General features: G+C 41.3%; 1 protein-coding gene across 1 annotated transcript in view; it reads right to left on the bottom strand.

The window, feature by feature from the left end:
• The window catches only part of LOC135107990 (opsin-5-like), a 66,315-nt gene extending 52,288 nt beyond the window's left edge, over window positions 1-14,027 (bottom strand). The window contains exon 1 of the mRNA XM_064018505.1: window positions 13,401-14,027. The gene's annotated coding sequence lies outside the window, so the exon portion shown is untranslated. The remainder of the gene's footprint in view (window positions 1-13,400) is intronic.
• Between the last annotated feature and the right edge of the window lie 973 nt (window positions 14,028-15,000).

Below are 15,000 nucleotides of genomic sequence, written 5' to 3' on the forward strand. Positions count from 1 at the left end.
GACCATCGCGCACATCAACCAGGTCCTCCAAACCATTATCTCATGGGGTCGGCGATGGCAAGTGCACCTCGCTCCTGAGAAGACACAGGTGTTGCTGGTTTCTCGGAGGCACCATACCCCTGACACTCTCATCCCTACCATCCTACTCGACGGGCGGCCGCTGCCCTTGCTGACGTCCATCTCAGTACTGGGTGTGGAGGTGAACAGCACCTTGAGCTTTACTGGCCACGTCAGGACCATCGCCAGGAGAGCCGCCGCGAAACTTAGTTGTATCAGGCATGTCTCTCATCTCCTAGACTCTCAGGGAAATCACCGCCTTATATGCAGCTCAAGTCCGCTCTCTTATAGAATATGCTATTTTCACTTGGTCGTGCTGCCCGACTTCATACTTGGGCCTTCTTGACAAGGTCCAAAACAGAGTCCAACGCTTGATACGTCTAAAGGTTCCGCCAGACCAGCCACCTCCATCCATGCAACCCCTACAACAGCGCTGAGATGTTGCAGGATTGTGCGTCTTGTACAAAACCCAAAAGCAGTGCGCCCCACACCTGGATGCACTACGCCAGCCGTGGGCACAACCTCACGGACATACCGCTCGAGCTGCCATCACCAGGAACTTCCAACATGTCATCCCTTTTGCCAGGACAGAAACATTCCTTCGCTATACACAAATTTGGAACAAGCTCGTGCAGCAGACTCAGCTTCACTGCATCAACTCTTTAAATACTTTCAAGTCTGCTGTAGATGCATGGATCTAATCATAATACTGTAATGAAAATACTGTATTTAAATAATGTATGTTACTCTGTTTATTGATATCTATTTTTCATATGTCAAAGATAGTTCTCAGCAGCCCTGCCGAACCTCTTGACAAAACAATTCGTCAAACTCTCAAGTAAAGAGAGAGAGAGAGAGAGAGAGAGAGAGAGAGAGAGAGAGAGAGAGAGAGAGAGAGAGAGAGAGATTAAATTCCTACATCTACGTATTTCTTCCCTTCAAAAAAAGATAAATAAAAAGTAAAAATGGGAAGATTAACCTTGACCCGAAAGAAATTAAAAAAAAAAGAAAAAATAGGAAATGCACACTGATAGACTTATAACTTGTTCCTTTGTACTGAATATGAGGACAAGAAATGCAGGACCTAATATTCAATTCAAGCACAAAGTCACACAGCACCCTTTCCTGCTGCGTCTTAATCCTCCTTGCATAATCTTCAGGCGTCGCGTCATTCTCACACATATCTCTCACACCGCACGCACGCACTAAGGCCTTCATCTCATTCCCGTCACGTCCAGAGTGAAGGTTTGGGGCTATTTAGTATTTATGAAGCTTGCAGATGTTCAATGGTGTTGCGTCACAGTTTTTTGGGGCAGTGTAATGTTACTGGGAAATGTTCTGAATGTTATCTTGTTAATGCCTGCCTTGAATGCTTGTCAGGAAGGCGAATATATGAAATGCTGCTGAAAATACAGATGTGCCGCTTGACTTCTTGCTGTGTAATGCTGCTTGGAAAGGTTTTATATTTAATCTCTTTTCCGTGGATGCTTTCGTGAAGGAAAATGTAAAGTCAAACAGAAAACGCAAGCACTTGATAATGTTTGAGGGTTCCTTGTCGTGTAATGTTGTTTGAAACTACTTCGTATTTAATATCGCTGTTCTGTGACTGCTCTCGTGAAGGGAAATGTAAAGCTGAACCGAAAAAAAAACTAACACTTGGGAATTTCTGACGGTATCTTGCCGTGTAATAATGCCGTGTAGTGCTGCTCTAAAACGTTCCATATCCAATCCTCTTTATTGTTTTGTGAGTGCCCTGAGTGTCCTCGTAACAAGAAGATATGCAATTGATGAGGACGGCAAATCCCAGGGAGTGCTCTTGAATTTCCTGCTGCGTTGTATTGTTTCGTCTTGCTGCATTGAAATGTTAGGTATGCAGTTATCCATGCTTTGTGTATGCATTTTTATATAATGAAGTGACTGGACAGTGCCGACCAAAATCCACCCTGGCCGTGGTGATCCTCTTAGCCTGGTCGGTAAGGTGCTGGATTCGCGTTTACCATGAGTGTCCCAACAGAGGTTCGAACCCCGATGAAAACCTCTCACTGCCATTTTTTTCCCGCCCTGGACTTGTGGTCTCTTACAACAAACATTTTCTCTGAGTTTCCATGCTTCTCCAAGGCAGGATATCACGTAGTCTGCCAATTCCTTTCATAGTGCCGTCGTGAAAGAAGGTGTGACCTTAGTTAGAAAAGCAGAGACCACAGACTTGCCTCGTAACTTCTTGTGTAAAGTTATTAATAATATTTTGTTGCTGTGAGCGCAGGCGTGTTCTTTTCAACTCATTTGTGGAAGCTATTATGTAAGAAGAAAAACATAATAGCAAGAAGAAAAGGAGAATAATTGTGTGACATCTTACCTGTGATTTATTATTCTGTAACGCTGATGAGATAATGTAAGTAGTAATACTTTGACCGCAGGCGTCACCTTCTGAACTTCCATGAAAGGAAAAAAATATATATAATGCAAGGGAAATTAAACAAAATTGCCTGGCCTTTTGCTCTGGTATGTTGCCGTGGAATGCTCTGACTGCAGGCGTCTTTATAGCTCTTATTTGAATGCCATCATGAAAGAAAACAATGTAATATGTAGCGAGAGAAGAAGAGAAATATTGTGTGCCTTTTTCCACTGCCATGTTATTGAAAAACGCTCGAACTGCCAGCCTCTTTTTTTTTTTTAACTCTTGCATGAATACTACTAATGAAGAAAGTAATAAGAGAAACGGGGAAATCTCGTGGCATTCTGCACTGGTATGCTATTGAGAAAAGCTCTAGCTACAGGTGTCATTCCAACTCATTTGTGAATCTTATACTTAAAATGTAACAAAAGAAAATGAGGAACTTTGTGTGTCATTTTCAACTACTGTGTTATTCAGAAATTATCTGTCTGTAAGCTTTCTATTTAAACTTCTCTTTGAATGTTGCTAATATATATATATATATATATATATATATATATATATATATATATATATATATATATATATATATATATATATATATATATATATATATATATATAGTAATACAAAAAAATTCAACAGCGAGGAATATTATATAGCATCCTGCACTGTTATGTTACTTTAAAGGCCTTAACTGCAGGCGTCCTCTTTTTAAGTTAAGTGTGAGTGTTTTTAATGATGAAATGAATACTGTATAATAAAAAAAGAATCGAGAAAACGAGAATATGTCATCATGCACTGTATATTGTGAAACCCTTTAACACCAGGTGTCCTCTTGTCACCTTTGTGAATGCTGTCGTGAAGGGGAAAAAAAATATATAGAATTGAACAGAAAGCGAGCGAGAACTGTTTCAACATATATATACGCTCGGTGTCTTTCCTGAATCCGACTGACTACAACCCTTCCCACAACTTCCTCGTCAGTGCCTCAAGACAGGCGGAAATATTAAACTCAAGGGAACGGATTCTGGCTGGAATCGTGTGTGTGTGTTCTTATGACTTCGAAGCTTCTTGTTCTTGACGTCTGGAATATTAAGTCAGGGAACAAATGAAAGAGAGAGAGAGAGAGAGAGAGAGAGAGAGAGAGAGAGAGAGAGAGAGAGAGAGAGAGAGAGAGAGAGAGAGAGAGAGAGAGAGAGAGAGAGAGAGAGAAAATATAGACGGGCAGACAGAGAGAAATGAACACACAGGCAGACAGACAGACAGACAGAAAATATACCCTCCTCAAACATTAGTCTTTTACCCCAGCGGTGATTTTCCTTTCTTTTTCTCCTTTTCCTCTTCTTTTCTTCGTCGTTCGATGGGGAGGCAGCGAGAGGTGATAAAGAAAGGATGGACAGTGGTGGGAGAGAGGGGGACGAAACTGCTGATCCAGGCCACAAATAAACAAGCCAGCGAGAAAAGAATTACGGAAGAAATTTCAAGAAGCGTAACTTTTGTATCCCTAGAAAGTTTCCCCGCAGCGTGTGTTAATTACTTGAGAAGATGTTGATGGAAGGTAGAGTAAAGAGGTAGTAGAGAGTGGGAAGGGATGCGTAGGGGGAGATAAGATAAGGAAGGGCGACAGAAACTAAAGTAAAGCAGGAGGAGGATGAGGAGGAGGAGAAAGAGGAGGGAAGACACGGAAAGATACAAATAGGAACGAATAAAAGGAAATGGGAGCGCCAAAAAAGAGGAAGCAACGAATGAAGTGAAATAGGAAAAAAGAAAAAAAGTAGGAAGGGGAGATGAAAGACAGGAACAGACATAAAAGAAAAGAAAAACTAAAAAAGAAGGAAACACAAGATAACAAGAAGAAAGAATGAAGTAAGAGAAGCAAGAGAAGGCCAGACAGTGCAGGGGGAAACAATAAGTAAAGGGAAATAGAAAATAAAGAAGAAAAACGAAAAAATAAATAAACGGAAAACTTGAAAGAAACCACAAAAAAGATGAAAATTCAAGAAAACAAGAAAAAAAAAAGAGGAAGAGAAGCGAGAGAAGGACAGACAGCGCCAAAGGGAACAAGAAGTGAAGATACCTAAAGGAAATTGCTAATAAGGGCGACAACCTCCTCATTATTTAAACCATTTTCCCTCTAGTGAGTTTCCAGGACTTGTTCGCTCTGGTGAAATCTGGCTGACGTGTTTCCTGAAGGTGAGAGGAAGCTGTCGTGTGATGAAAGTGCGCGAGAAACCGGGAGAGTGTAGGAGAGTAAGCAAGGTCTTTCAATGTTATTCACCCTTGGTTTAAGTTTGCAGGAATGCTGTATATTTTGTTTTCCCGCCTGTTCGTTTGTTTTTTTTTTTTTTTTTTGTCTCTGTCTGCTTCTTTCTCGCCCTCGCTCTTTTATCTATCTACGTATCTATCTTTATTTCTTTCTTTTTATGTGTGTCTGTGAGTCTGTCTGTGTGTGTGTCCTTTATGTAATTATAACTTTTTTCTTTCCTCACCGTGTTGGTGTTATTGTACAACGCTAAAAGTCATTGGCTCAGTGGCTAACATGCTTGTCGCTTCACCTCAGGGACCCACGTTCGAATCCCGCCTCGTATCAGTCGTATCTTATTCGTAGCATCCCGTTAAAAAGACTTCAGTGTGGTATTGTGGAGAAGGTCAGAGAGGCTCTATTTTTTTTTTTTTTTTTTAGACTAATCGTAAAGGTCGTTTTATTTTCTTTTTTTTTCTCTTCTCTTCTCGTAAACTGAATATGACTTTTATGCAGCGTAAGGTGCGATATTTTTGGTGTGTGTGTGTGTGTGTGTGTGTGTGTGTGTGTGTGTGTGTGTGTGTGTGTTTTACTTTTTTTTATTTATTTATCTGTTTATTTCCTTACTTTTCTTTGTTTTTATTGAAGCTGTGTGTTTTTTTCCGTACATTTAATTTCTTTCATTTGTTAATTTATTTACTTTCTTATTTATCTTATTTTTTTGCTCAAGCTTTTTCTTTTTTTTTTGGTGCTTTTTATTTATATTTTTATCCTTATTCTTTTTTAACTTTGTTTTTTACTCAAGTTGCATTTTTGTCGTACATTTTATTCGTTCCATTTAAATTTATTTCTTCCTTTTTTTTATTTTATTCAGCCATATTTTGTCTATATATGAAGAAATCTACATACATATTTTGAACTCCTTTATCTTACGACTAGTGGTGACACATGGTCGCTCACTTACTGCTTCATTTCACAGACTCTAGGCAATTACACTGAACAAAAGAGGAACTTCAAGACGCTTTGGAAAATAAATTGGTTTCTCGCTCGGTGCAGCTGCTTCTATTAACTTTCTGGGAGTGGCATTTGAATAGAGCTTTTTAATCTTCTTTTTGTCCTTGAACTTTCTCCCTGATACGTAAAGGAAAAATGTCCTTGAACCTCCGCAGCTCAAGTTCAAGTCAAGTGGGCTTTTTTATTCTAGAGGAACTTTTTTTTCTAGTGGGCGTTTTTTTCTAGTCTTTTTCCTAGTGGGCCTTTTTGTGCATTTTTTATTTACTGGGCTTTTGTTCAAGTGGTCTTTTTTTCTAGCCTTTTCTAGTGGACCTTTTTGTTAGTGTTTTTTTCTAGTATTTTACTGTTTTAGTGGCCTTTTTTTCTAGTGGGCCTTTTTCTAATCTTTTCCCAAATGTGTCTTATTTTGTAGTGGGTCTTTACTTTTTTTTTTAGTGGGCCTTTTTTTTCCTCTAATTTCGTTGCCCTTGGCTGGTGTCCCTTCTACATAAAAAATTAGTTTCTTTTTTTTTTAAGGCAGCCAGGTGAAAATTAAAGAAGCAAGCATAAGTGGCAAGCAAGCACCACAATTCCTCCAGTTAAGGTTTTTTTTTTTTCTTAAGGCAGATATGCATTAAGAAAAAGCAGAAAGCTTTTTCTTAAGCAGAAAAGCTTATTCTTATTAGCAGAAAGATACATTTCTCTCTCTCTCTCTCTCTCTCTCTCTCTCTCTCTCTCTCTCTCTCTCTCTCTCTCTCTCTCTCTCTCTCTCTCTCTCTCTCTCTCTCTCTCTCTCTTAAGTGTCTCCAAATTCGCGTCCAAATTCGAAGTTCTTATATGGTAAAACCAAGACACATAAGCAGCAAGGTAGACAGATCTTTTTACCAGTGAGATGAGTTTTTTTTTTTCTTTTTCTCTCTTAACTGTCTGCGAATTGAAAGTTCTTATAATGAGTCCGTGAGAGGATTCCCGAGATGGAGTCTTCTATTAGCAACTTCGAATCTTCCTCGTGAGTCTAACACATGAAACTTGGAACTCACCCGCGAGAGCTTCAAAGGAGAGGAGATGCGCCCAAACATTTCAGCTCTTTTTTTTTTTCCACGTCTTTTTTTTTTTTTTTTTTTTGTTGGGGAGGATAATGAGGGACGCGGAGAGTTTATTAACTTATTTTTATTTATTTATTGTATTAAGTACGTGGACTTTTTGATGATGTCCTTTTTTTTATGTACTTGGACTTTTTTTTCAAGGATCCTTCTCTTCATAGGCAGACTTTACTAGATCCTCTTCTTAAATCAGGCGGAATAATTTTTTTCAGTATCTCTTCTTTCTAAAACACTCGTTTTTTTTTTTCAAGATACCTCCGTGTTTTCAACTACCTTTCCCTTTAGAGATATCCCTTTTTGAAATACCTTTAAACAGATTAATATTTCCACTAATTCGCTTTTAAGTTACAGACTCCTGTTATTTTCAAGTAACCAAAACTTAAGGCAGCTTGCACGACACGCAACACACCGCGATCCTCTAAACCCTCTATTTTTGCAAGCACTCCGGCATCGAGGTGCGCCGTTTAAAGCAACACGGACGACAAAAACCCAAACACTCAAACATGTAGAGGCGAGCAGAGAGAGCGAGCACATCAAAGCGGTAGACGGAGAAGCCACTGAACCAATATAGCCACTATTTGCATTGCTACAAACACTTCTTTATTCCCACGCCGTAACACCACGCACTCTTTGATGGCGGGAACACAGAAGCAACGAATAAACAGGGATATGTCGGGCGGTGAGAGATAAGGTGTATGAAATGGAAATAAAGGACGGAAGTAGGGCGCGGCCGCCAGGACTTTGATGTATTCACTGCCTCATCAGTTTGATATTGGGTGTTTTTTTTTTTTTGTTTTTTTTTTTGTGGCCTTCTTTTGGTTCTTGTGGCTTTGCATATCCACGTAACATTTTTCATTTTTGCCTGCCTTGCCTCAGTTGGGGTTCTTTTCTTTCTCCTCCTCTTTTTGCTTCTTTTTCTTCTTTGTCATTTCAGTTTCTCTTCGCAAACGCACTTGGGATAATTTTCTTCTCCTTCTACTTCTTTTATTTGTTCTTCTTCGCCGCTTAATTTTGCCTCCCTTGCCTCACGTGGGGTCCTCTTCTTCCTTCCCCTCTTTTTGCTCCTTCTTTTTTTCTGTCATTTAATTTTGTGTCCGCAGCCTCATCTAAGTTTGCTCTCTTATTAATATTATCCTTTTCCTTCTGCTTCTCATTCTTCTTCTCTGCCATTTCATTTCGTCTTCACAGCCTCCCTTGGGTCTTTTTTTTCTCTGTTTCCTTCCTCTTACGTTCCTCCTCCACTTTCTCCTCTGCCATTTTATTTCATCTCCACAATCTTTTCTTTTCCTCCTCCTCCTTTGTCATTTAATTTTGTCTCATTAATTTTATTCAGATTTTCTTCTCCTTCACCTTCTTCACTTTTCATATCCTTCTTCCTTCTCATCTATATTCCTCCTCCTCCTCCTCCTCCTCCTCCTCCTCCTCCTCCTCCTCCTCCTCCTCCTCCTCCTCCTCCTCCTCCTCCTCCTCCTCCTCTTCCTCCCTCTAATGAGTTTCAAACATTCAACCCACCACCACCACCACCACTACTACTACTACTACTATTACTACTACTTCCACCACCACCACTGCCTCTACCTTTTCATAAGCACCGCGTCTCACCGTAGTCCTGTTTTAAGATAACACAGTGCATTCCCAGTAACCAATAAGCATTCCTAGTGTTCATTCCTGTCCCCCTAGTATTCATTCCAGATTCATAGTATTCATTCCAATTCCTAATATTCATTCCAGATTTGTAGTATTTATTAAGAGTGACACATACAAATATCTTCAATCTTTCCCTTTCTTCCTTCCTCCTCCTCTCCTAATCCTCCTCCACCTCTTCCTCCTCCTTATCCTCCTCATCCTCCTCTTCCTCCTCCTCCTCCTCCTCCTCCTCCTCCTCCTCCTCCTCCTCCTCCTCCTCCTCCGTCACTCGTCTATTATTTCAAGTTGAGAGGAAACACTTAAATATCAATAATTTTCTTTCACGTCTTATTTGTTTGTCATCAATATTCATTTTCCTCTCTTCCTGGTTTCTATTTTCTCTTACTCTTTGTTTCTTTTGCTCGTGTTTTATTGTTTTATTTACTGATTGGGTTCTCCTCTCTCCTTTTTCTCTTTTTTGCTCTATTTGTCTGTGTTTTGTTTCCATTTTGTTCTTCAGCTCTTTTTTTATTCATTTATGTTATTTTTTTTTCCTCTGGTTTTGAATTTTTTTTTTATTCATTTGTATTTACCTGGTTTTGTGTTGGAATGTACGTTTTATCTTCAGTCTCTCTCTCTCTCTCTCTCTCTCTCTCTCTCTCTCTCTCTCTCTCTCTCTCTCTCTCTCTCTCTCTCTCTCTCTCTCTCTCTCTCTCTCTCTCTCTCTCTCTCTCTCTCTCTCTCTCTCTCTCTCTCTCTCTCTCTCTCTCTCTCTCTCTCTCTCTCTCTCAGGTACTCAGTAATTGAACGATTTTGCCTCATCAAACTTTTAATGCCACCTTCAGCTTCCTTCTCTTAATAGATGGGGTAAAACTTTCTCAAGCTCCCTCCATTTATAAGAGTAGCAAGACCCTCCCTGTGCTCCTCCTCCTCCTCCTCCTCCTCCTCCTCCTCCTCCTTTACTTCCTTCTCTACTCATCTCCTTTTCCTGCGACTTTCTCTTTTTCAATTTTGAGGAAAGGAAATGTGGATTTTTTTTTAATTCCTCTCTCTCTCTCTCTCTCTCTCTCTCTCTCTCTCTCTCTCTCTCTCTCTCTCTCTCTCTCTCTCTCTCTCTCTCTCTCTCTCTCTCTCTCTCTCTCTCTCTAAAATTGACACTTTAAAGAGAGAGAGAGAGAGAGAGAGAGAGAGAGAGAGAGAGAGAGAGAGAGAGAGAGAGAGAGAGAGAGAGATACAAAAGATAGATTTAGCTTACCTTCTCTATGCTTTTAATCTCAGGGTTTCTTTATTTACATTTCCTTAACTCTTTCACTACTCTTCTTTCATTCCCATTATCATTTACAGCATCTAAAAAGACTTAATTTTCGTACTACAGTCTCTTAAATACGCGCTTTTGTAGCTTAGCCAAAAATCAAATTAACCTCATATTCCTCTCTCTCTCTCTCTCTCTCTCTCTCTCTCTCTCTCTCTCTCTCTCTCTCTCTCTCTCTCTCTCTCTCTCTCTCTCTCTCTCTCTCTCTCTCTCTCATAAGAACATAAGAACATAAGAAATAAGGGAAGCTGCAAGAAGCGACCAGGCTTACACGTGGCAGTCCCTGTTTGAAACACACCTACCTATTTCCATCTGTTATCCCCATCCATAAACTTGTCTAATCTTCTCTTAAAGCTCTCTAGTGTCCTAGCACTAACTACATGATTACTGAGTCCGTTCCACTCGTCTACCACTCTATTTGAGAACCAATTTTTCCCTATCTCCTTCCTAAACCTAAATTTTTCAAGCTTGAACCCGTTATTTCTTGTTCTACCCAGGTTGCTGATCCTAAGAATTTTGCTTACATCTCCCTTGTTATAACCCTTATACCACTTAAAGACTTCTATCAGGTCCCCTCTTAACCTACGTCTCTCTAAAGAATGTAAATTCAACAGCTTCAGCCTCGCCTCGTAAGGAATACTCCTCATCCCCTGTATCCTTTTAGTCATTCTCCTCTGTACTGATTCTAATAGACCTATATCTTTCCTGTAATGCGGGGACCAGAACTGCACCGCGTAGTCTAGATGAGGTCTGACCAGCGCCAAGTATAACTTTAATATCTCTCTCTCTCTCTCTCTCTCTCTCTCTCTCTCTCTCTCTCTCTCTCTCTCTCTCTCTCTCTCTCTCTCTCTGTCCAGCATCCAAAAAATTTCTCACTGTGCTCTCAGTGTTAAAAAAGAGATAACCATAGCATTGAAAGAGTTAAGCAGAGAAACACACACACACACACACACACACACACACACACACACACACACACACACACACACACACACACACACACACACACACAGCGGAAGGAATGGAGAAGAAATACGAGACGAGAAGGTGCGGAATGGAATAATTGAATCAGGAGAATTGGAATGTATTTTTCACCCATTGTTAGTTGGATTTAAGGGTCTCAAGAGGCCAGGGAGAGTGGAAGAGGAGGAGGAGAGGAGGTGGAGGAGGAGGAGGAGGAACAGGAGGAGAAAGTGGAGGCATTTTCTCAAGCAAAAAACTATGAGTCTGGAAACTTCAACACATTATGAGAAACTTGTTTAGAGATGATTTGATTTCATGAACAAAATCCTAAGCACATTTGGAGGAGGAGAAGGAGGAAGAGGGAGAGGAAGATAAAGAGGATGGGGAAGAAGAAGTAGAAGAGGAGGGGGAGGAAGAAGAAGAGGAGGAGGAACAAAAGAAGGAACATGAGGAAAAGGAGAAGGAGAAGGAAGAGGAGGGAGAAGAAGGAGGAGGAAGAGAAAGAAGTACGAGAGGAGGAGGAGAAGCGGGAGGAAGAGAAGAAAAATAAGAAGAGAAGGATGAAGAAGAGCCGGAATACATTTATCTAAACTCTTATCTATTCATTTATGTCTTACTTAGTGAGGAAAAGACCAGAGAGAGACACAGAGAGAGAGAGAGAGAGAGAGAGAGAGAGAGAATATCATACCAAGAGTAGCTTAATCGGTGTTCGTGTGTCCGTAAGAGCGCAGGACGTAATTTATCTTAAAAGCGCAGCGCTATTTGCTGATCACCAGAGTGTGCAGCCCGTGCCTCTGTTGTTTGGCGGCGTCACGAGGCGGAAGAGATTGCGTGTTATGTTGAGAGGTTGAGTGTCCGACTAGGAAATTGATTTTAGTTCCCTTTCGTCAACACTACATGACTCTCTCTCTCTCTCTCTCTCTCTCTCTCTCTCTCTCTCTCTCTCTCTCTCTCTCTCTCTCTCTCTCTCTCTCTCTCTCTCTCTCTCTCTCTCAGAAAGAAATATAGATACAGAGATGAATATAGAAATGTGGATAAAAGTATTTCTCCTCCTCCTCCTCCTCCTCCTCCTCCTCCTCCTCCTCCTCCTCCTCCTCCTCCTCCTCCTCCTCCTCCTCCTCCTCCTCCTCCTCCTCCTCCTCCTCCTCCTCCTCTTCGTTTATGGGAATCGAATTATCTTCGTGAAAAGTTTCTCATGATAGATTTAAGTTTGAGACTTTTATAATTCTAAGGTTGAGAAATCTCCTCCTCCTCCTCCTCCTCCTCCTCCTCCTCCTCCTCCTCCTCCTCCTCCTCCTCCTCCTCCTCCTTCTCCTCTTGAAACCCTTAAATCATTCTTCAAGTTGTTTACGAATACATTCCTACTCTAATGATTCAATTACGTGTCTTCTTTTTTGCCGTCTGTTCTCCATTATCTTCTCCTTTCTTACCCTCTGCTTCTTTTATCCTTTCATCTCGTAGGCTTTCCTTGTTCCTTTTGTCTTCTCTTAATTGTTGTTGTTGTTTTTTCCTTCTTCTTAATTCTTTGTCTGTTCTCTTTGTTCGTCCTGCTTTTGTTTTTGAGCTGTAATGCTTTCTTTGGCGTTTATATGGTGATTTTAGTGAGTGATGGTAGTAGTAGTAGTAGTAGTAGTTGTTGTTGTTGTTGTTGTTGTTGTTGTAGTTGTAGTTGTAGTAGTTGTTGTTGGTGGTGGTGGTCGTGGTGGTGGTGGTGGTGAAGGTATTGGTGTTGTTTTTGTTGTTGTTGTTGTTGTTTTAGTAGTAACACAGAACAAAGACAGGGAGTGAGAGGAACAGATTGGGAAAGTAAACGCAGGAACAAAGAGAGAGAGAGACGATAAGAGAGGGTGAATAAAGAAGTAGGGAGTGAGAGTACCAAGAGAGAAAGAGAGAGAGAGAGAGAGAGAGAGAGAGAGAGAGAGAGAGAGAGAGAGAGAGAGAGAGAGAGAGAGAGAGAGAGAGAAACGAGAACAAGGAATAACGATAATAATAACAATAACAGTAATAACAACAAAAGCAACAACAATAACAACAACAACAACAACAACAGTTTCACCAAATTAAAGTTAACGAACTGTAACAAATCACATTTATTAAGAATTCATGTTTCCCCCCACTCCCCTCTCCTTCATTTTGCATTTTTTTCTCTTCACTAACAACCTCTAATTTTTTTTCCCCCTAATCGTTTATTCATGAAAGAAATGGAGCGAGATTTTCCAGGATGACTTTGCCTTTTTTTACTTTTTTGTGCTTACTTTCCCTCCTTCGAGTTGTAAAGAAAATTCATAACGATAAGATACTAACGGGAGAAACGCCAGACAGCAGGGGATATTAAGTTCTTGTCTTTTCTTTAGTTTCTTTTTTTTTTCCCCTGTTTCTATCTGTGTTCGTTCCGTCTGTTGGTTTGCCTGTCTCTCTGCTTCCTGGCTGTGTATCTGTCTGTTTCTCTCTGTCATTGTATGTTAATTTTGCTCTCTCTCTCTCTCTCTCTCTCTCTCTCTCTCTCTCTCTCTCTCTCTCTCTCTCTCTCTCTCTCTCTCTCTCTCTCTCTCTCTCTCTCTCTCTCTCTCTCTCTCTCTCACGAACAACAAGTAGAAGAAACAGGAGAAGCGGAAGCATACAAAAATTACCTGTTTTCACCCCTACCTGAGGAAAGGAAGGGTTGAGGGAGGGGGATCAAGGTAAGGGGAACCGTCATATCCTTACCTGTCAGGGTGCGCGGCGGCAGGCAGGTAGGCAGGTCAGGTGAGGTGAGGGGGAGGACGGACAGGCTACAGGGAGTCTGTCGTGGTCCGTTGAGCAGAACCTCGTGAGCCTCGTGAGCCTTACCAACTCTCACCCCGTTTTCTATGCATTTGCCCTAACCCCGGAGCACGTGAGATAAGTAACACAGGGAAGGGTTGAGAGGAGAGGGAAGAATGTCCGATAGTTTTACATGTTTCTATAATTGCATTTCTCACAGTGTTGTTTATCTCTCGCTCTCTCGCTTTCCCTCTCTTCAGGAATTATATTTTGAGAGGAGAGGGAAAAAAGTACGGCAATTTTTACATGCTTCTTTATTTATTTTTTTTTATCACTATACTTTGATTTATCACAATTGTATTTATCTCTCTCTCTCTCTCTCTCTCCCTCTCTTCAGGAATTTTTTTCTTTAACCTCTGACACTATTAATCTACTTTTTAATCTATTTTTCAGATCACTTATCCACGAATTCCCCGCTTGTTCCCTGCTTAGTCAGCGGCGAGCAGTGCCAGCAGGCGTCGCGTGGCACCAAGCCTTGCCAAGCGTCACACCTGCCGCCCCCGCTTCATCATTGCCACACCTGCTTCCCCACAGCCTCAGGTGTTTTCCAAGACGTTCCCGGTAAGTTGGCGGAACGAAAAAGTTGCATTTTCTTCATCATCATGTGCGGATTTCATGGCTAGGTTGTAATAGAAGTAGTAGTGAAAATAGCAGTAGTAGTAGTATCAGCGTGTACAAGTGTAAAAATAAATGTTAAGATGCGGTTTTGTCTGTAATGTAAGTGTTGGTGTGTCACTTTGGCTGTCACGGGAGGGAGTGCGGCGCGGGAAGCAGGTGGTATGAGGGGAGCGTGAGGGAAGGCTGGCGGGCTGGCGGCTGGCTGGGAGGCGAGAGGCGGCGCGGACAGAGAGGCGGGAGTTGTCTGCGCTCAGAGGGAGAGATAGACCGACTGACTGCCTCGCGTTCAGACCCCTCGCGTATAACTCAGTGATGGAACTCTCTCTCTCTCTCTCTCTCTCTCTCTCTCTCTCTCTCTCTCTCTCTCTCTCTCTCTCTCTCTCTCTCTCTCTCTCTCCTCACATCATGATTTATTTGAGTAGTAGCAGCAGCAGCAGCAGTAGTAGTAGTAGTAGTAGTAGTAGTAGTAGTAGTAGTAGTAGTAGTAGTATAGAAGTGATAATAGTAGTAGCAGTAGTAGTAGTAATTCCACTTTTATCCTTGTCTTCTCGCCATCTCATCTTATACCTCCCTCGTCTCTCACACACACACACACACACACACTGGGGCCTCACGTCATGCCATTCCCATCACAGTGTTGGCTCTTCTCAAAAAGGATTAAGACTAAGTTCATTTCTTTGCCGTGCCAGGAGAGTAGAGTGAAGGAATCAGGGACGGGTGAAGTGTGTACTAGCCATCAGGGACGCGGCCACACCTGACACTCACCTGACACTCACCTGTTCACCTTGCAGATTGACTTAGGGTGTCTGATCAAATGTTAGGAGTTAGTGAAGCGCAAGATAGTGTAAAATGTCATCGAAATGTCAAAATGGAATCTTCGAAACGT

Source organism: Scylla paramamosain, chromosome 16 (genome assembly GCF_035594125.1).
Source record: "Scylla paramamosain isolate STU-SP2022 chromosome 16, ASM3559412v1, whole genome shotgun sequence".
Classification (NCBI taxonomy): Eukaryota; Metazoa; Arthropoda; class Malacostraca; order Decapoda; family Portunidae; genus Scylla; species Scylla paramamosain.